The following is a 21731-nucleotide window of genomic DNA, read 5'->3' as shown; positions in this document are numbered from 1 at the left end:
GAACATTTTTTTTAGCAAACTTGGTTTATCGTGAGATCTATTCAACACTGTTTGCTTAGTAATGTATAAATTTTTCAAAATTCTGTGTATAAGATGGAGCTCTCATTCAGCTCCTCATTTTATTTATTATCGAAGAAATAATAGAGTTTATTTGAAACATGGCATATTTGTTTGGTATGATTAATCTCAGCGTCTTCCTACTTTTGCATTTCTTGGTTTTGTATAGTTTTATTGCTCCAGGAATTAAGCTTCTATTGTAGCCACTAGCTTGATATGGATCTTCATCATCTTGGATCGTTTATTGACATCTTGTTTCAATCAGGGACAGAGACAAGGGGGGACGAGGGGGGGCTTAGCCACCCCCATGGTTTGAATTTTATGAAGAACAATACTCGCTAGAATTGTAATTTCTTGCTGCTTTAGCTTATTCTGCCCCCCTCATGAAGTTTGCAACACCATTTTGCCCCCCTCAAGGTTGAAAGCTGGCTCCGTCCCTGGTTTCAATGTCGGAACCACCCGCTCATCACAGCCCGGCAAGACTTGCTTACGTCCATGGGACTGAACTTTTGCTCGAGACAAGCTAGCCTTGATCTTCAAATAGCGTAGTGTTTCTCAGCATGCGCTCAACAAATGAGCCTAGGCAGCTGGCTCTACCACTGTGTTGTTTGGTGCTTAAACTGTACTTACGTTTGCATTCTTGTCTCTACTATTAAGAGCAAACTGGTGAATGCCTGGTGTCACATTTTCAAGATGGACAATAATACCCCCACGTCTTTATCCTACCAAGATGATTTATCTCAACGCAATCTTGAAAAAAAAAACCTACGCGCGGAACAAAGAAAACGCAACTAACAAAACAACTCCAGTCCGTGTCACGTTGAGTGCCTGGTGTCACACTTGTCACACTTTATTTAAATTACACAGAAATTACCACCGAACTAAATTGAGAACTAACGCCTTATCCTTAAATGGCTCCACCTAACCCCGCGATATCCTAGCTGATAAACATGGAGTTTGTTGACGTCTCGCTTATTTCTCGAGACATCCGGAGTTTTTTTTTTGAACCCAGACATCCGGAGTTTTAGCTGAACTTTGCATGTTCTGTTAGCTGCTCAATGCAATCTGCACGTTTCGGCCGCGGTGGCGCACGTTTGTTTGGCTTGGGTTGAATCCCGTTCCATCGAAGAAAAAAGATTTAGGGTGGGTATTGATCGGATTGGTGAGAGCTGACTGATCGGGAAGGGAAGGTACACATCAATTTTTTTTTTTTTTTGAAACGAGGCAAAAGCTTTGCCTTTCTTGACATAGGAGAAAAGAGTTGGCTCGTTTATGAGGAAAACTGGCCGAAAAACCGTACAACACGACACCACACGCCAGCCCCGAGGCTGCGCTCCACACGGGTCGACGACCAACCAGGTCGACACCACACCTCAACGCAACGGCGGAGGCGAAAAGACCGGAGCCACCGCTCCAACTACCACACCGACCCCGAGGCCTCGACCCACCTGGCCGAAGACGAACCCGCCTCCACCGAAACCGCCAAAACACTCCACAAACCCCTCTGACCAGCGGACTTCCAAAGCGAGGCCCCAAGAGGCAAAGCGACACAAGAGCGCCGCCCACGCCCGATCCCGTGAGGGATCTAGGGTTTCCCCCGGAGAGCCCGGGCGGAGATCAAGAGACACCCACTTCGACGACGCCTTCAAGAAGGAAGCGGCGCCCACGGGCGTCACCGTCGTCGGTCCCGGCCGGCCGCCAAGACAAAGCTTTCGCCCAGCGAAGAGTCCCAAGAAAACTCGCGCCCGCCCAAAAGAGGACCGGCACGGACCACCACCTCGCAACCGCCGGATCTCTAACCCCGGAGCAACGCGCCTGTAGCCAACGAAGCATCGCCGAAGAACACCGTGGGCTCCGCCGGAACGCCACATAGAGGGGACACCGACCAACACCAACACGGGGCCCGAAGACGACCACCGAAGACCGTAGACAAGAACTCCCAGGTCCGACCGCCACGCCGCCCACTTGGCCACCACAGCCGCCACACCGCCGAGGAAACCGAGGCCGCCGTCCCGTCGCGCCCCTCACAGAGCTCCTCCTCCCAGGAACATGCCGCGCCCGCCCTGGCCTCCACACGCCGGCGACGGCACACCAACCACCACGCAGACCCCCGCAGCAACCTTGTGGCCAACACCGAAGCCGCCGCCACGCAGCCCTCCCGGCACAGGGCCCTCGCCGTGGCCGCCGTTGCTGCAGCAATCCGCAGCACCTCCACGACCAGGGGGGCCTGCGCCGGCCAACCGCCGCGCCGCCATGGCCAGCCCGGCCCAGATCAAGCTCGACCCCCCACGACCGCCGGAGCTCCACGCGCCCGCCTAGCAGCCACGCCCGCCGTCGCGCCCGCCGCCCTGAGCCACGCCCGCACACCGGCGAGCTCCACCGCCCGCCACCCTGAGCCGCGCCCGGGCGAGCTCCTTCTCGCCAGGGACGCGGGAGGGGAAGAAAGCGCCCCGCCGCCACCATCCTCGGGGAGCGCGCGGCTTTGCCGGCCCCCCTCCGGCGGCGGCGAGGCAGGGAAGGGAGGAGGTGGGGGGGTGAGTGGCGGCGGCTAGGGTTTGCCCCTCAGCCGCCAGAGGAGGGCGACGCGAGGGGCCGCTCTTTCGCTTCAACCACACCCATTAGGATCCCCATCAAATTGTTTTGGTGGACGTATAGAAGCATTTTTTTTTGAGAAAGTATCGAAGCATATATACTTATACTTAGTGACGGACTCAAGATTTTCGACAAACCTAAGCGCACTGTAAGCTTGGCTAATTTTTTATCAAAATATTCATCAAAAATAGGTTGAGCCGTTGGCCGGAAGCCTGAGCGGTTGCCCGGGCTTAGGGATGGTTAGGTCCGCCTATGCTTGTGCTCGGTGCTCGTATCCATCAAGGGCGAGATCTTGTTCTTTCGAATTCGGGGAATGAAGTCGTCTATGATATCGCCGCTTGAACATAAGACCAATCAGTGAGCAATTGCAATATTGCGCGGTTCGGTTTTGCGCTAGCGCCGCCAGTGGCGAGCCGACGAAGGGTTGGGTTCTCACGACGTACAGAGAGCGGTCGCCGACGTCTCGCGGAGTATGCAAGGATACCACCAACAGGCGGCCTTCAGAAAAAGAGTCACCACTTGTCCCTCCATGGTCCAGTGTTGGTCCATATTTTATTTGGAGAAAAGAGAAGTTCGAGCATTTGTGATCCGTTTTATAATATCTACGTATTACACCGAGCTCCTCGGCTAGCTATGCCACTCAATTCAATTCCTATATGTCACTTTGAGTAAAATGCATCAGCGGAACTTGGAGAGCGAAATCGATACGGTCGCCGACCTTAAAAATATGGTATGTATGGTCATTAAATATAATACAATGTTCATCTAAGTTATGCTACGGTATAACTATGTATTTGATGATGTGACAGGTGTTGACCGATTCCAACTATCTGATTTTTTTGGAATACCCCTGGAAAGGCCTCATACCGCGCATATGGAGTATTTTTGAAAACTAACCGGGCTAAAATAAATAAAACTACCAAAAAGATAATGTTCCCTACGCCTCTCGCCCTCATGTCAACCGCCATCGCCCTTTGTCTCTGCCGGCAAGATGCACCGCCGCCACCCCCTGCGCTTTGCTCCGGCCACCTCCTCCTCACCGGTGTGACCAACCTCCTCGGCAGGCGCCGCCCTCTATCTCCCTCTGGTGAGTGCCACCCCTGCTCCTCCCAGTGCGCCTCTCCATAGCCTCACGCGTGTGTGTTTCTCCTCCCTAACGAGGCCGTTGTCGATGGAGAGATGGCGGTCGTGGCGACTTTACTGGGAGGGAATATAGCGTGGAGCAGTTGGGAGGGACACAAAATTTGTTAACCGCGAGAGAATTTTGGAAATTTTGTTAGTAATGGCATTTGATATGTAAATAGTAGAAGTTTGTGGCACCAGGCATTCGCAGGTTCAACCTTAATAGTAAAGATTTAAATATAATATTGCAAAAATACTTAGTGACCCATAGACACGTCTTTCCTTTGTAGCTATTATCTTCTTGTTCTGTATTATTTTGGTCAACTGCAAATATCGTTATAAAATTACTAGGACAATAATTTTGATTCTCCAATCATATTCCGGGTTGAATTCCAACATTGTACATTAGATTTGTTAGTACAATATGAACTACGGAACATAAAGTGGAGTGGAAAGGAATCAAAGAGAAACAACAACAGAGACACAAAAGAATCGAGGGGCAAGGAGAATTGGATCAATGCATGCCCCTATGGCTACCTACAAGAGAATAATTGTAGATTTTTGGCATCACAAAATTTATCTACATGAATTTAAAAAAAATGTTCCACAAAATTTTTACACACAATATGAATCTCACTGGCTATATTTTCTATGTACCAAAATATTTACATGCATGTTTTGTTTACATTTGTAACATGTGCTAATGTGAAGGGACCGTGGCGAAGCACGGGCATTCAACTAGTAGGTACAATAGAAGCATGAAAAATATTGGAAGGCACGAAAAGCATCAAGCCAAGGGGTCTGCCGGGTAGGTACCAACACAAAGCTTACTGCTCTGCTGACAGCTATGAAAAAGGCAAGTAATGGTATGCAATCATCACAAAACTATTTTAGGTAAATGCACCATCCTTAACTTCATCTGGGTATATTTTGATTAGATTTTACATCTCATTTGAAAGATGTTTGAATTCAGCATCCAATCTCTAAAATTTAGAAGGTATACCTGATTTCTTGCAACCTTTAGATATTTAATTGGTGTGCACAGCAAAAACATATGTTTATGAATGAATTATTTCGCTTAGTTGATCGGTAATTCTAAGGTTTACCTATTATTACGGGTCTTCAGATTTTTTTTGTATATGTCACTTATATGTGAACAAATTTTAGTTGTGTATGCAAGTCATAACTTTTAAACAAGAAAATGAACTAGGGAAGCTTTATGCGGGCAATTGATTTATGGTTGCACAGAGATTTGTGATTGAAGTTCGAGTTTTAGTGTTTTGATCTTAAAGTTGTAGGATCACGGAGCAAGGCATATGTTGGTCCTGCTCTTAATGTGGTTGTACTAGCCCGATAACGTCAAGGAGAAGGGTGTAGGGATCATCTGAAGTGTAAAATCAGGTGCCACAATTTGCAAATATATCTTGTATTGATAGGTGGTTTGTGCTGGAATTTTTGGGCATTTGGCCTTTGGCCCATGGCCCATTATCAAATTCTGAAACTCACATGGTCCATTCCAAAAATCAGTGTCAGCACTAATGGGGGCTAAAGTTTAGTCCCACATTGCTAGTTGGGAGAGAGTTGGAGTGATTTATAAGGTGGGCTGTTCTAGCACTTGTATGTGAGTGAGAACAAGAGAGCCCTCGCGCACTCCTCCTCGTCGCTCGCTCGTTCGTCACGATGCGCCATGGGTTGTGGGATTGAGCCGAGCCGAGACTACTGGCATCACGACGTCGTCATCGGATGACGAGTTCCTCCACACCGGCAACTTCTTCCTGGACCTCAGCGACTTCTTCGGCAACCTCAACATGGGCGACGTTTCTCTTTCAGTTTCTGTTAGAGTTTCTTCTTCTAGTTTCTATGGTAGATGCGATCGGTTTGTCTTGTTTAGATTTGATCTGTTCATCTACCTTACTAGTCTGCACGATTGGTTTATCTGTCATTTTCATAGTTATGATTTATCAATTACTTGTACGGATTATTTCATATGGATATTTGTTTATATATCATCAATCCAAAAACCTGATTGTAGGCAAATCAATTCAAGCAGCGTTGCTGCCGCTACTCGACCTCCTCTCTTTGATGGTATGCATTGCAAGAGGTGGCGCACAAAGGAAGTTCTATGGTTTACAAACGTAGGCTGTTTTAGCGCCACATATGCTAGACCCGAGGGGCCTCTTTCTGCAGAGGAGCAGGAAAAGTTTGAGAAGGTCGACCCCATTTTTAGGGCGGCCTTGTTTAGCATTCTTGGGGACAACATTGTTGACCCGTACATGGCTTTCGACCATGGTAAAAATGCGTGGGATGCGCTCGAGGCCACATTTGGGGTCTCGGACGCTGGCACTGAATTGTATGTCATGGAGCAATACTATGACTACAAGATGACTGATGATCGCTCCGTGGTTGAGCAGGCTCACGAGATTCAGTCCCTTGCCAAAGAACTCTAGCAGTTTATGTGTACCTTACCGGACAAATTTGTGGCCGGTGGCATTATTGCCAAGCTTCCTCCTCCGTGGAGGAACTTTGATACTTCTCTGAAACATAAGAGACAAGAGTTTTCCGTTTCGGATCTCATTGGCTCGCTTCATGTGGAAGAGAAGCCGAGAGAAAAGGACACACGCGCTCGTAGTTTTGAGGGAGATTCTAGTGCCAATGTGGTACAGAAGAAGAACTTCCAATCTGACAAGTGTAAGAATAAGAACAAGAAAAGCAAGTTTGACGACAAGAACAAAACCTCCAACTCAACCAACTTCAAGAGGAAGGCTCCTTATAAGAAGAAAGAAAACTGCCATGTTTGTGGCGCTCCTGGACATTGGGCTCCTGATTGCCCAGAACGCCATGATCGGCGTGGGAACATCGGCAAGTCCGCAAATGTTGTTATTGGCATTGATACTGAGATGAAGGACGTTGGGTACGGTATTTCTCCTACTGTCCTTTCAGTATGTAATTCTCCTGATTGGTGGATAGACACCGGAGCCAATACACATGTATGTTCTGATGTTTCTATGTTTTCTTCTTATCAGGTCGTAAGGACTTCCTCTGTGCTGATGGGAAACGGCTCACATGTTTCTGTTCGTGGTGTTGGTACGGTGGATCTGAAGTTTACTTCGGGAAAGACCATCCAGCTGAAGAATGTGCAGCACGTTCCCTCCATTAATAAGAATCTCGTTAGCATATCGCTTTTATGTTGAGATGGTTTTAAGTTGGTTTTTGAGTCCAATAAAGTTGTAATTTCCAAGTGTGGCTAATTTGTTGGAAAGGGTTATGTGTGCGGAGACTTGTTCTGCTTATCTTTGTCAGACTTATGTACTCAAATTATTAATCATGTTTGCAATGATAGTGAGTCCGATATTTGGCATTCACGACTTTGTCATATTAATTTTGGGTGCATGACGCGGCTAGCGAATATGAATATAATTCCGAAATTTGTTATTGTCAAGAAATCCAAGTGCCAAGTATGTGTGCAAGCTAAGCAACCACGTAAGTCTCACAAGACTGCGGAGGCAAGAGACTTGGCACCGCTGGAGCTTATACATTGTGAAATTAATGGTGAACTGACAAAAGGAGGGGAAAGATACTTCATGACTTTAATTGATGACTCTACTCGATATTGTTATGTGTACCTCCCGAAATCTAAAGATGAAGCTCTTAATCACTTCAAAATCTTTAAAGCTGAAGCAGAAAACCAACTTGATCGAAAGATCAAGCGGCTAAGGTCTGATCGTGGTGGCGACTATTTTTCCAACGAGTTTGATTCTTTTTGTGCGGAAGATGGTATTATCCATGAGAGGACGCCTCCCTACTCACCTCGGTCAAATGGGGTGGCCGAAAGAAAGAACCGTACTCTAAATGATTTGGTTAACGCCATGTTACATACATCGGGTCTATCCAAGGCATGGTGGGGGAGGCGATATTGACTGCATGCACTACAAGAAAAGTTCTGATATTGAACGTCCAATTTTCGTCAGGTATGGCCCCTTTTTCGTCGCCTATGGGCCTAACCCGGCGATATGGGTTCTATGGTCGAAACTGCGTCAGGCAAAGTCTTACCACGTTTTTTTGGTTCGTCGCGTTCGGGCGCCCTTCCGCCACAGAAAATCGGACCGTTGCAGAAGTGTTTTCGAGATCCCGTTGACTGCTGACGTCATGCAAACTGACACGTGGCAGACTCCGTTAACTGTCAGTTAACGCTGTTAACCGGCTGAAATCCCGTGGTAGATAGTAGGCTGATACGCGTACAGCACGCGTCCGTTGGGAACCCCAAGAGGAAGGTGTGATGCGTACAGCGGCAAGTTTTCCCTTAGTAAGAAACCAAGGTTTATCGAACCAGTAGGAGCCAAGAAGCACGTTGAAGGTTGATGGCGGCGAGATGTAGTGCGGCGCAACACCAGGGATTCCGGCGCCAACGTGGAACCTGCACAACACAACCAAAGTACTTTGCCCCAACGAAACAGTGAGGTTGTCAATCTCACCGGCTTGCTATAACAAAGAATTAGATGTATAGTGTGGATGATGATGTTTGCAGAAAAACGAGTAGAACAAGTATTGCGATGAGATTGTATTCGATTAAAAGAATGGACCGGGGTCCACAGTTCACTAGTGGTGTCTCTCCCATAAGATAAATAGCATGTTGGGTGAACAAATTACAGTTGGGCAATTGACAAATAGAGAGGGCATGACAATGAACATACATGATATGATGAATATTGTGAGATTTAATTGGGCGTTACGACAAAGTACATAGACCGCTATCCAGCATGCATCTATGCCTAAAAAGTCCACCTTCAGGTTATCATCCGAACCCCTTCCAGTATTAAGTTGCAAACAACGGACAATTGCATTAAGTATGGTGCGTAATGTAATCAATAACTACATCCTCGGACATAGCATCAATGTTTTATCCCTAGTGGCAACAGCACATCCACAACCTTAGGGGTTTCTGTCACTCCCCCAGATTTAATGGAGACATAAACCCACCATCGAGCATAAATACTCCCTCTTGGAGTTACAAGTATTAACTTGGCCAGAGCCTCTACTAGTAACGGAGAGCATGCAAGATCATAAACAACACATAGATAATAGATTGATAATCAACATAACATAGTAATCTCTATCCATCGGATCCCAACAAACACAACATATAGCATTACAGATAGATGATCTTGATCATGTTAGGCAGCTCACAAGATCCGACAATGAAGCATAATTAGGAGAAGACGACCATCTAGCTACTGCTATGGACCCATAGTCCAGGGGTGAACTACTCACTCATCACTCCGGAGGCGACCATGGCGGTGAAGAGTCCTCCGGGAGATGATTCCCCTCTCCGGCAGGGTGCCGGAGGCGATCTCCTGAATCCCCCGAGATGGGATTGGCGGCGGCGGCGTCTCAGGAAGGTTTTCCGTATCGTGGCTCTCGGTATTGGGGGTTTTGCGACGAAGACTATATGTAGGCGGAAGGGCAGGTCAGGAGGCGTCACGGGGGCCCCACACGCTAGGGCCGCGCGGGCCCCCCTTGGGCCGCGCCGCCCTAGTGTGGCGGCGCTCCGTGGCCCCACTTCGTCTCTCCCTCGGTCTTCCGGAAGCTTCATGGCAAAATAGGCCCTCGGGCGTTGATTTCGTCCAATTCCGAGAATATTTCCTTACTAGGATTTCTGAAACCAAAAACAGCAGAAAACGAAGCGGCTCTTCGGCATCTCGTTAATAGGTTAGTGCCGGAAAATGCATAAATATGACATAAATTATGCATAAAACATGTAGATATCATCAATAATGTGGCATGGAACATAAGAAATTATCGATACGTCGGAGACGTATCAGCATCCCCAAGCTTAGTTTACGCTCGTCCCGAGCAGGTAAACGATAACAAAGATAATTTCTGGAGTGACATGCCATCATAACCTTGATCATACTATTGTAAGCATATGTAATGAATGCAGTGATCAAAACAATGGTAAATGACATAAGTAAACAAATGAATCATATAGCAAAGACTTTTCATGAATAGTACTTCAAGACAAGCATCAATAAGTCTTGCATAAGAGTTAACTCATAAAGCAATAATTCAAAGTAGAGGTATTGAAGCAACACAAAGGAAGATTAAGTTTCAGTGGTTGCTTTCAACTTGTAACATGTATATCTCATGGATATTGTCAACATAGAGTAATATAACAAGTGCAATATGCAAGTATGTAGGAATCAATGCACAGTTCACACAAGTGTTTGCTTCTTGAGGTGGAGAGAAATAGGTGAACTGACTCAACATAAAAGTAAAAGAAAGGCCCTTCGCAGAGGGAAGCATTGATTGCTATATTTGTGCTAGAGCTTTGATTTTGAAAACAAGAAACAATTTTGTCAACGGTAGTAATAAAGCATATGCGTTATGTAAATTATATCCTACAAGTTGCAAGCCTCATGCATAGTATACTAATAGTGCCCGCACCTTGTCCTAATTAGCTCGGATCACCTGGATTATCATCGCAATACATATGTTTTAACCAAGTGTCACAAAGGGGTACCTCTATGCCGCCTGTACAAAGGTCTAAGGAGAAAGCTCGCATCGGATTTCTCGCTATTGATTATTCTCAACTTAGACATCCATACCGGGACAACATAGACAACAGATAATGGACTCCTCTTATATGCATAAGCATTCAACAACAATTAATTTTCTCATATGAGATTGAGGATATTTGTCCAAAACCGAAACTTCCACCATGGATCATGGCTTTAGTTAGCGGCCCAATGTTCTTCTCTAACATTATGCATGCTCTAACCATTCTAGCGGTAAATCTCCCTTACTTCGGACAAGACGGACATGCATAGCAACTCACATGATATTCAACAAAGAGTAGTTGATGGCGTCCCCGGGAACATGGTTATCGCACAACAAGCAACTTAATAAGAGATAAAGTGCATAAGTACATATTCAATACCACAATAGTTTTTAGGCTATTTGTCCCATGAGCTATATATTGCAAAGGTAAAGGATAGAAATTTTAAAGGTAGCACTCAAGCAATTTACTTTGGAATGGCGGAGAAATACCATGTAGTAGGTAGGTATGGTGGACACAAATGGCATAGTGGTTGGCTCAAGTATTTTAGATGCATGAGAAGTATTCCCTCTTGATACAAGGCTTAGGCTAGCAAGGTTATTTGAAACAAACACAAGGATGAACCGGTGCAGCAAAACTCACATAAAAGACATATTGTAAACATTATAAGACTCTACACCGTCTTCCTTGTTGTTCAAACTCAATACTAGAAATTATCTAGACCTTAGAGAGACCAATTATGCAAACCAAATTTTAGCAAGCTCTATGTATTTCTTCATTAATAGGTGCAAAGTATATGATGCAAGAGCTTAAACATGAGCACAACAATTTCCAAGTATCACATTATCCAAGACATTATAGCAATTACTACATGTAGCATTTCCCGATTCCAACCATATAACAATTTAGCGAAGAAGATTCAACCTTCGCCATGAATATTATGAGTAAAGCCTAAGGACATATTTGTCCATATGCAACATCGGAGCGTGTCTCTCTCCCACACAATGAATGCTAGGATCCATTTTATTCAAACAAAACAAAAACAAAAACAAGCCGACGCTCCAAGCAAAGTGCATAAGATGTGATGGAATAAAAATATAGTTTCACTAGAGGAACCTGATAATGTTGTCGATGAAGAAGGGGATGCCTTGGGTATCCCCAAGCTTAGACGCTTGAGTCTTCTTGAAATATGCAGGGGTAAACCACCGGGGTATCCCCAAGCTTAGAGCTTTCACTCTCCTTGATCATGTTGTATCATCCTGCTCTCTTGATCCTTGAAAACTTCCTCCACACCAAACTCAAAACAACTCATTAGAGGGTTAGTGCACAATCAAAATTCACATGTTCAGAGGTGACATAATCATTCTTAACACTTCTGGACATTTCACAAAGCTACTGAAAGTTAATGGAATCGAAAAATCCATCAAGCATAGCAAAACAGGCAATGCGAAATAAAAGGCAGAATCTGTCAAAACAGAACAGTTCGTAAAGACGAATTTCTAAGAGGCACCAGACATGCTCAAATGAAAATGCTCAAATTGAATGAAAGTTGCGTACATATCTGACGATAACTCACGTAAATTGGCATAATTTTCTGAGTTACCTACAGAGAATTAGGCCCAGATCCGTGACAGCAAAGAAATCTGTTTCTGCGCAGTAATCCAAATCTAGTATGAACCTTACTATCAACGACTTTACTTGGCACAACAATGCACAAAACTAAGATAAGGAGAGGTTGCTACAGTAGTAACAACTTCCAAGACTCAAATATAAAATAAAAGTACTGTAGTAAAAATATGGGTTGTCTCCCATAAGCGCTTTTCTTTAACGACTTTCAGCTAGGCGCAGAAAGTGTGTATCAAGTATTATCAAGAGATGAAGCGTCAACATCATAATTTGTTCTAATGATAAAATCAAAAGGTAACTTCATTATCTTTCTAGGGAAGTGTTCCATACCTTTCTTGAGAGGAAATTGATATTTAATATTACCTTCCTTCATATCAATGATAGCACCAACGGTTCGAAGAAAAGGTCTTCCCAATATAATGGGACAAGATGCATTGCATTCAATATCCAAGACAACAAAATCAACGGGGAAAAGGTTATTGTTAACGGTAATGCGAACATTATCAACTCTCCCCAAAGGTTTCTTTGTAGAATTATCAGCAAGATTAACATCCAAATAACAATTTTGCAATGGTGGCAAGTCAAGCATATTATAGATTTTCTTAGGCATAACGGAAATACTTGCACCAAGATCACATAAAGCATTACAATCAAAGTCATTGACCTTCATCTTAATGATGGGCTCCCAACCATCCTCTAACTTTCTAGGAATAGAAGTTTCGCGATTTAGTTTCTCTTCTCTAGCTTTTATGAGAGCATTTGTAATATGTTTCGTGAAAGCCAAATTTATAGCACTAGCATTGGGACTCTTAGCAAGTTTTTGTAAGAACTTTATAACTTCAGAGATGTGACAATCATCAAAATCCAAACCATTATAATCTAAAGCAATGGGATCATTATCCCCAATGTTGGAAAAAAATTCAGCAGTTTTATCACAAGCAGTTTCAGCAGTTTTAGCAGTTTCAGGCAGTTTTTCATCCTTTGCATTAGATGTGGAAACATTGCCAACACCAATTCTTTTACCATTATTAGTAGGAGGTGCAGAAACATGTGGAGCATTAGCATTACTAGTGGTGGTAATAGTCCAAACTTTAGCTATATTATCTTCTTTAGCATTTTCTTCTTTCTCCCACCTAGCACGCAATTCGGCCATCAATCTTATATTCTCATTAATTCTAACTTGGATGGCATTGCTGTAGTAACAATCTTATTATTATGATTGGGGAAAGTCCACATAACCCCCACAAGTTGCAGGTTTGGGGCGCTAACCACCCCTAACTTTAAACTGGGCCAAATCACACCCCTAACTATGCAAAACAGGGCAAATTACCCCCCAGGAGATGATCAGCGGTTTTGACACTGGTTTTGCGTCACGTTGGACTGGTTTTGGGCCACGTCAGCTCCTGGTCGAGCCGCACCTGCGCGAGCCACCCGATCGCGCCGCACCTCGCCCGCACACTCCGCACCGCACGGGACAGCCCCGCCCTCACCCTCCCCAATTCCGCTCGCGCGGCGGCGGAAGCCCCGGCCAATTTCGCTCGCGTGGCGGCGGCCGCCTCTCTCCATCTCCACGTCCGTCGACCCATCCACCATCTCCAGCTCCGTCGAGCCTCCAGCAACTCCACCCTGATGGGATTTCATCCGCCATCCCTGTTCCCTCACCCGCTCCGGTCAGGCCGCCTGCCGTCGCCACCCAAATCAGCCCGCCTCCCGTCCGCCAGTTCCTCCGCCATCCGTGTTTCCCTCACGCGCTCCGGCCAGGCCGCCTCCCGTCGCCACCCAAATCAGGCCGCCTCCGGTCAGGCCGCCTCCCGTCGCCACCCTAATCAGGCCGCGTCCTGTCTGCCATTTCCACTCAATTTTTGCACATGGTTTCAGCAAGTTGAAGATGAATTAGCACAGAGCAATGGAGTACCATTTTGGAGTAGAAGTGTAGGCTGTAGCAGTGTAGTAGGCTTTTGGAGTAGAAGTTTGGGTTGTAAATTAGTAGGAGATAAATTGCTTTGCAATTTGGTAAGCAGACAACTAATGTAATGTTCCTCACTGTTGCTATGAATATATGAAGCATTATGATGTCTCTCTTTTTGGCCATGTTTGTCTTTGTCACTTCCTTCTGATCTCAGTTTCAATGTGTAAGGTAGAATAGTTATTGCCTTCATCCAGCAAAATCGGTATGCAGTTTCTTTATGTTTATTTGATATGATAATCCAGACTAGTAGTCATTAGAAAACCTAGAAATTTTATCATAAAGAAAAACTGAAAATAAGGTTTGTTGATCTAGGCTCATGCTTATGAGAAGAATACTAGTGTGAAGAAGAATGCTCAGGATATTTATTTTACCTTTGAACCACATGTAAGCTTTAAGATGTTTCATAAACTTACTGTTGCGGAGATTTATGAAGTGCTAATAGAGTTATCTTTTCTTTTAGTTTCAAAACTTACTGTTGTATTAAATCTCTCATGGTATCGATAAGTTCTGTTAATATGATATAGCTGCTTAAAAAACCCCTGCTAGAGATGCTTCAATGTAGGGTAATTCCATTTCACTGAAGAGCACAAGCTGGGTGTGAGGATACATGCTGCCACCCAGGTGATGTCTGCATTTTAGCGTAAGCTAGTTTTTCGTCACATATCTGTAGCTTTATGGGTATCTGTAATTGCTGTCAAATTCTTAATGCAATGCTTACTATGAGATCAGAAACTTATTATGATAATGCATACAAGTATATAAACTGAACTAAAATTTAAATCTGTGCCGAATTAAAACAAAAAATCTGAGACAAATTTAACACAAAAACTAGGACTAGTCTTCTCCTTCTCCGCGTGCACCTCCATTCTGATTCCCCAGTAAGTACCATTTTAGTCTCCCTTCCTTTGGCAATGCTTGTGTGACAACATCAGACATGGGAATTGTTTCTCTCCTTGCTACTTGACTTGATGGTTGACTACATGATTGATTAGCTGATGCTTGACTTGATGGTTGACTAGATTGTCGATGCGCAGGAACCTTATGTTGGGCAGAAGCTTGGTGTGGCGCGGGAACATGTTCTGTAGCAGGAACAGGTTGTGGAGTTGCTTTCTTCCTTGGTCTTGTAGGCTTCTCATAATATAAGACATGCTTCTCTTGAGGTTGCTGCTGGGATGTAGATGATGACTCCTGCAGAAAATAATTTAGGTAATCACATATACACATGTAACAAATTTCATAAGAGCAACAAAATATAGTAGCAGCAAAATATTACACACCTTAGCTGCTGTTTTTGATTGCTTTCTCTTAGCACTCCTGGCTGCTTTTTTCTGGTGTGCATGCTCCCTAACAACATCTGGGTTACCTGTGCACTTCCTTTTGTTATGGTTTAAACCTCCACATGCTGAGCATTTAATTACGCAACCCTTCCTTGACAATTTATCACCCTTTGGTTTTTCTTGCTCTTCTCTTCTTCTCTCAGTTTGTGGCCGTCCAGGCATTTTCTTTTTCTGTGGTGGAAAAGGCCTAGGATTTGGAGCTAACGGCCATTGAGCTTTACCCTCTACAGGTTGCAACACATGGCTGTACACCTGCTCATACAGCTCGATCCTGTAACAAGGTGCAATAAACTCATCAACCTCTTTTCCAAGACAAGTAAATAGCACCGATAGCATGGCAACAAGGCAATCCGAGATAGGTCCCAATATCTGCAGTACTGCAAGTTCTTCCGTCCAAGTTGACGATAAACCTTCTGTGAGTCCCTTCTGCAACCTCAAATCCATCATCTCCATTGTATAAAACAGGGCATGTGTTGGATCTCTTGATATTTAGCTTCAGTTTCTTGAATATGTTGGGACATATTGTACCATGCCAGTCTTGCGACTTGTGCTTATTTTCTGCTATTCGAATCATGACCTTCCTCCTGATGATCTCCATGGAGGTGACAACTGGGTAAAATCTAGCTCTCATTATTGAATTGTTGAAGGACTCGCACATATTATTGTCAACAGAATCGCAATAGGAACCTAGCCTAAAATTGGCTCTACACCAATGTATAGGCGCAGTTTTCATCATATCTTTTGCACCAGCTTCTGTTTTCTGTGCTAGCTTTGCCCTATTGTAGTTGAACTGTACGGTGTCACTGGATTTAGCACAAGCCCAAAACATTTTTTTGGAAAACCTTGTCTCTGTGCTCCTTTCTCCAATTCGCATAGATGTGCCTCGCACACATTCTGTGTTCTGCATTTGGAATAATCTCGTCGACTGCCTTGATAAGGCCTTTTTGTTGATCGAGATATCACAACCCATCCATCACCTTGGTTGTTGATCTGTATATCTTTTTGAAGGAGTGACAAAAACCGGTACCGACTTGTCATAGTTTTCTCCTTCAACTGTAGCCCAAGCAATAGGGTACATTTGGTTGTTAGGATCTCTTCCAACTGCACTTAGGATCTGACCACTGACTGCACCTTTCAGAAAACACCCATCCAGGCCTACAACTCTTCTACAGCCAGCAAGAAAACCTATTTTGCAACCTTCCAAACAGACATACATTCTTTCAAATACAGGCTTGTCAGTCACATCAGGGTTCAAGGTGACAGCAACTGTGCTTCCGGGGTTGCTTCTCACCAATTCCATGTGGTAGTCAAACACTCTGGCATATTCTCCACTTGTGTTATCAACAAGCTTGTCCATAACAATTTTTTTAGCTCTTTTGCACTTTGATTCACTAACATCAGCAAGTAAATCTTCTAGCACTGCTTCCTGCATCTTATCAATCCTCCAACTAGGATTATCCTTGATCTCCCTAAAATACTTCTCTGCTATTACTGCACTAGTAACAAGCTTATTGTTTCTCCTTTTTACACAGCGATGCACATTGTTGTACCTACTGACTTTGAACCACTGTGACCTGCTGGGTACAAGTGAACCATATATGCTCCATGGACAACCGACCCAACTGCATTCCGCAAGAACTCTTGTCCTCTCATCTTTTGGAAATCTCAAATGATGGTGCTCCTTCAATCCATAGTTGATAAGTGCTTGTTTGAACTGTCTCATCGTCCGTGAAGCTTTGCCCAACTTCAAACTCTTTCACCTGAGCAGTCTCATCATATACTCTGTGTTTGGTCTTCCTTGTTCTCACTTCTCCATCACTATCTTCATCGAACGAAAGATCATCATCTGTGTCAAAGCACTCACTTCCCTCTTCTTGTTCTTCTTTAATATTCTCTGGAACAATGAACTCTTCTTTCACTTTAGCCCTGTCCTCTCCAAGCATTTGCCTTTTGACACTCTCCTTCAATTCTTCTACATACTTCCTGTAGAATATGGCCTCATCATCGTCGGCACTACTATCTCCACTATCTACTTCATGAACATTCTCATAATCACTATCTGATCTGTCGTCAGCATCCCCTCCTTCATGTGCAATCTCAATTTGGATTCCTTTGCCTTTGTCCTGCAGATTCATTGGTGCCCTCACAACTGGCATTTTTCTTGCTACATTTGGAACGAATTGGTTAAGTAATTGTTGGTCAAGTTGCTGAATTTGCATCCCTTCTGCCTGCTCATACTCAACTTGGTGCGCATGCTCCACTTTAATCTGTAAAAACTCAAGCTGGCGCTCATGCTCAACTTGCTCAGCTTCTTTCTGCTCTTTTGTCACTGCTCCTTGCTCCTCAAATCCACCTTCTTCTGAACTAGCAAATGCAGTTCTTTCTGGACTAACTGCAAAGATGTCAACATAACCATCTGCAACTCTATTCACATGCCGAACCATGTTTATGACATTTGTGTTGTCAACAAGGCTGCACATGAAATTCAAATTTCTCTCCTTTTCAATCAGTCTCCAACTAAGAGTGGTCTCTTCCAAATCTTCATGAGAAATTACCATATAATCATGCAGATGATTCTTGAGGGCTTCTATCGACAGGTTTGTAATGGGCACGGATGAGCAGCCACTCTTTCCTCCAATATAGTTCCACTCCTTCCCATCATATTCAATTCTCCCACGAACATGGAATCGAACACAAAGATTCTCCATCCTACAAAAAGACCAAGATTTATAACTTTAGACGAATTTGCACACATTACTAAACTTATCTCAATTTACTGTAAAAAGACAGCGTGATCCCCTTACAAAGTAATAGTTGTTACTGGTTTACTACATAGTAATATTTTTAACACTCGATCAAAGCCTGATTTACCTTATATTGCATCTATGTTACTGTTTTTTAAGTTAGTTCCTCCACAGACTTAAGAATCAAAGTAACAAGGGTGATCAACTTGCTGGGTACTGACAATATAGATGCTTCCAGGGGTTTCAGAATATATTGTCTAGGCTTAGTTTCAGATAGTAAAGTAGCAATACCCAATCAGATAGTAAAGTAGACGTAGTTTCAGAATATATTGTCTAGGCTTAGTTTCAGAGTTGCAGACCTAAAAACAAAAGACCACACATGAGGACCATCTAGAACGGACACTATCTTATGAAAGACAGCGAGAATTGTGATCATATTAGGTGCATTCAAGCTGACATTCAGGTGTCAGGCATGGATTGTGACCCAATCTCTCTGATGGCTTCTGAACGATGACACATTTTAGTTCATCCCAAAACTTAACAATGAAAATAAAACTGGTGATCAACATCCTGGGCAATGACAAGATGCTACTCAGTCCTCTCAGTCCTTAATTCTCATGTGACGGCTGCAAAGAGATCTTGTTCAGTTCCAGATCGTACCTGATCGTCGGCGCCCCACAGAAGATACCGATCGTCCGGCCGTCTCGGAATCTGAAGGTGCGGCTGTACTGGACAGAACCCAATGGCATCACGAGGCTGCACAAAACAGAACGGAGAGGATGGATGGACCAGCGCACTCGATGTCTCACCTCGTCGGCGTCGCCAGGTAGCAGACGACGGCATGGCGCCGTGGGTTCCTTCTCCGTGACGCGCGGCGCGGGCCGTGACGCCGTAATGGCCAGGGTATGATCGGCTTGATCCTGTTTTTTCTCCCAGGAACATGGAACTGAACCCAGGAGCGGCTCAACCAGGTGGCTCGCAGATGCGGCTTGACCAGGCTCCAACGTGGCCCAAAACCAGTCCGACGTGGCGTAATACCAGTGTCAAAACCGCTATTCTTCTCCTGGGGGGGGTAATTTGCCCGGTTTTGCAAAGTTATGGGTGTGATTTGGCCCAGTTTAAAATTAGGGGGGGTTAGCGCCTGGAACCTCAAAGTTGTGGGGGTTATGTGGACTTAACTCTATTATGATTTTTATTAGGCATAACTTTCGATTTCAAGAGATCAACATCACCAGCAAGACTATCGACTTTAGAAGCAAGTATATCAATTTTCCCAAGCTTTTCTTCAACAGATTTGTTAAAAGCAGTTTGTGTACTAATAAATTCTTTAAGCATAGCTTCAAGTCCAGGGGGTGTATTCCTATTATTGTTGTAAGAATTCCCATAGGAATTACCATAGCCGTTACCATTATTATAAGGATATGGCCTATAGTTGTTACTAGAATTGTTCCGGTAAGCATTGTTGTTGAAATTATTATTTTTAATGTAGTTTACATCAACATGTTCTTCTTGAGCAACCAATGAAGCTAACGGAACATTATTAGGATCAAAATTAGTCATATCATTCACAAGCATAGACATAATAGCATCAATCTTATCACTCAAGGAAGAGGTTTCTTCGACAGAATTTACCTTCTTACCTTGTGGAGCTCTTTCCGTGTGCCATTCAGAGTAATTAATCATCATATTATCAAGGAGCTTTATTGCTTCACCAAGAGTGATGGACATATAGGTACCTCCAAGTAGCTGAATCCAATAGGTTCCGCGAAGAAAAATTCAGTCCTGCATAAAAGGTTTGGATGATCATCCAAGTAGTCAGTCCATGGGTTGGGCAATTTTTAACCAAAGATTTCATTCTTTCCCATGCTTGTGCAACATGCTGGTGCGGTCAAAAACCCACCGGCGAGCAACGACGGGCAACACAGGAGAGCCGGGAGCAACTTAGGGCTGCGGCTGGCCCTGGTCCCTCCGAGCGACGGCCCGCAAATACTCCGGCACGCACGTCCGATGCTGGTGCAAGGGCGTGCCACCTGACCTATACCTGGTCAGGAAGGTGATGGAGATGCCTCGCTTAGTTTCCTGCAATGCATACACGTAAACATTAAATACGAGCCTCGATCGGCTCTCAGGTTGTCCTGTGAATCGGCTCAAAGAGCCGATCCACCCATGATTCGCACGAGGTGTACGAATATATGGTGGTCCTGCTTGATCAAGATAAAGCTAAAACGATCTACGACGATTTAGGGTTTTCACCGCATAATCGGAACATCCTACTCGTGATTGAGCCTCGCGGCCGCGCACGGTGATCGTAAGCCGATCCTAGACAAGGCCTAAAAACCAACACGAAGTTGATCCCCGGAACATCCTGTCTAGGGCTAGCAAACTACACCCTGCGCGCCGCTGGATCCTTCAACCCTTTGTAAGGCCTAACTATGCAGATATTAAACTAATCCTTGATGAACAAGGAGCAACCATAACGGATCGGATCTACTAAATAATGATCAAGCGGGGTGCCGCCCCTACGCCTAAGATAGGCGTAAGGGCGGCTAGATGTCTAAGGGTTGCACGACGATAACATATGATACGAAGAACAATGCTAACCCTAACACATCTAAGATAACTATGTTGCTCGCCATCAAAAAGGCTTCAGTACGAGCAACGCATGAACAACGAATAAACTTGTATCGCCTAGATCGCAAGATGCGATCTAGGCAGCATGATGCTTACCCGAAGAAACCCTCGAGACAAGGGAGTTGGCGATGCGCCTAGATTGGTTTGTGGTGAACGTGATTATTGTTTATTTCATAAACCCTAGATACATATTTATAGTCCGTAGACTTTCTAACGTGGGAATAATCCCAACCGTGCACGAGCCAAACTCTAACTAACCGACACGTATCCTACTATATTACAGATACACGGGCAAACTAGCCCAAACTTTGCATATAAAGGTCGATTCTTGAATTTCTTCCATGTATATCCTTCAAGCCCATCTTGATCGTGGCCCACCTCTGACTCGGTCGAATTCTGGTGATAACACATGCCCCCCTGGTTTTGGAATTGATAATTCCAAAATCACTCTGCTTCTCTTCGTCGGGTCATGTCGTGGCAGAGCAGAACCGTCGCAGCATCCTTCATCATGATACCCTGCCTTCTCAACTTTTCCGCGTGATTTGACCGTTGTTTTTTTGGGCACCGCCTCCTCGGAAACTGCTGTGGCATTGAATCTCTACTATATCCCCTTTATTTAACCGCTCTGAGCAGTTTGCCACTTCATCCCCTTGCTCTGTTCTGGCCATCGGCACCAAAAAATCCCCAATCTCCCGCAGCCATGTCCTCTTCTTCTTCCTCCTCCGCCTCGTCGGATCTTTCTTCCCAGTCCTTCTCCTCTTCGTCCTCCTCCGCCTCATCAGTCTTCTCCGACTCTTCCTCATCTCGCGAGCCGACGCCGGAGTGGGGCTCGTTGGCGGCGCACGACATTCTCGCCCCAACGACGTGGGACAAGGAGGAACACGATTCCTCCATCTGGTCCGAGGATGACAAATCCTTGACCGACGGAGAGGGCGACCTTCGATTCCTCGTCGAAGGGGAAGAGGAGGCGGAGAGCGAGGACGACCGCTTCTCCTGGGACGATTTCACCTCCTCCGAGGAGGAGGCGGAGGAGGACGACGACGACTCCCTCAAAGGTTACCCACCGGCGAAGCGCCTCCGCACCTGGTGGGACGACGACA

This window comes from Lolium rigidum, chromosome 7 (assembly GCF_022539505.1).
Source record: "Lolium rigidum isolate FL_2022 chromosome 7, APGP_CSIRO_Lrig_0.1, whole genome shotgun sequence".
NCBI lineage: Eukaryota > Viridiplantae > Streptophyta > Magnoliopsida > Poales > Poaceae > Lolium > Lolium rigidum.
Note: the sequence above shows the minus strand (reverse complement) of the source record.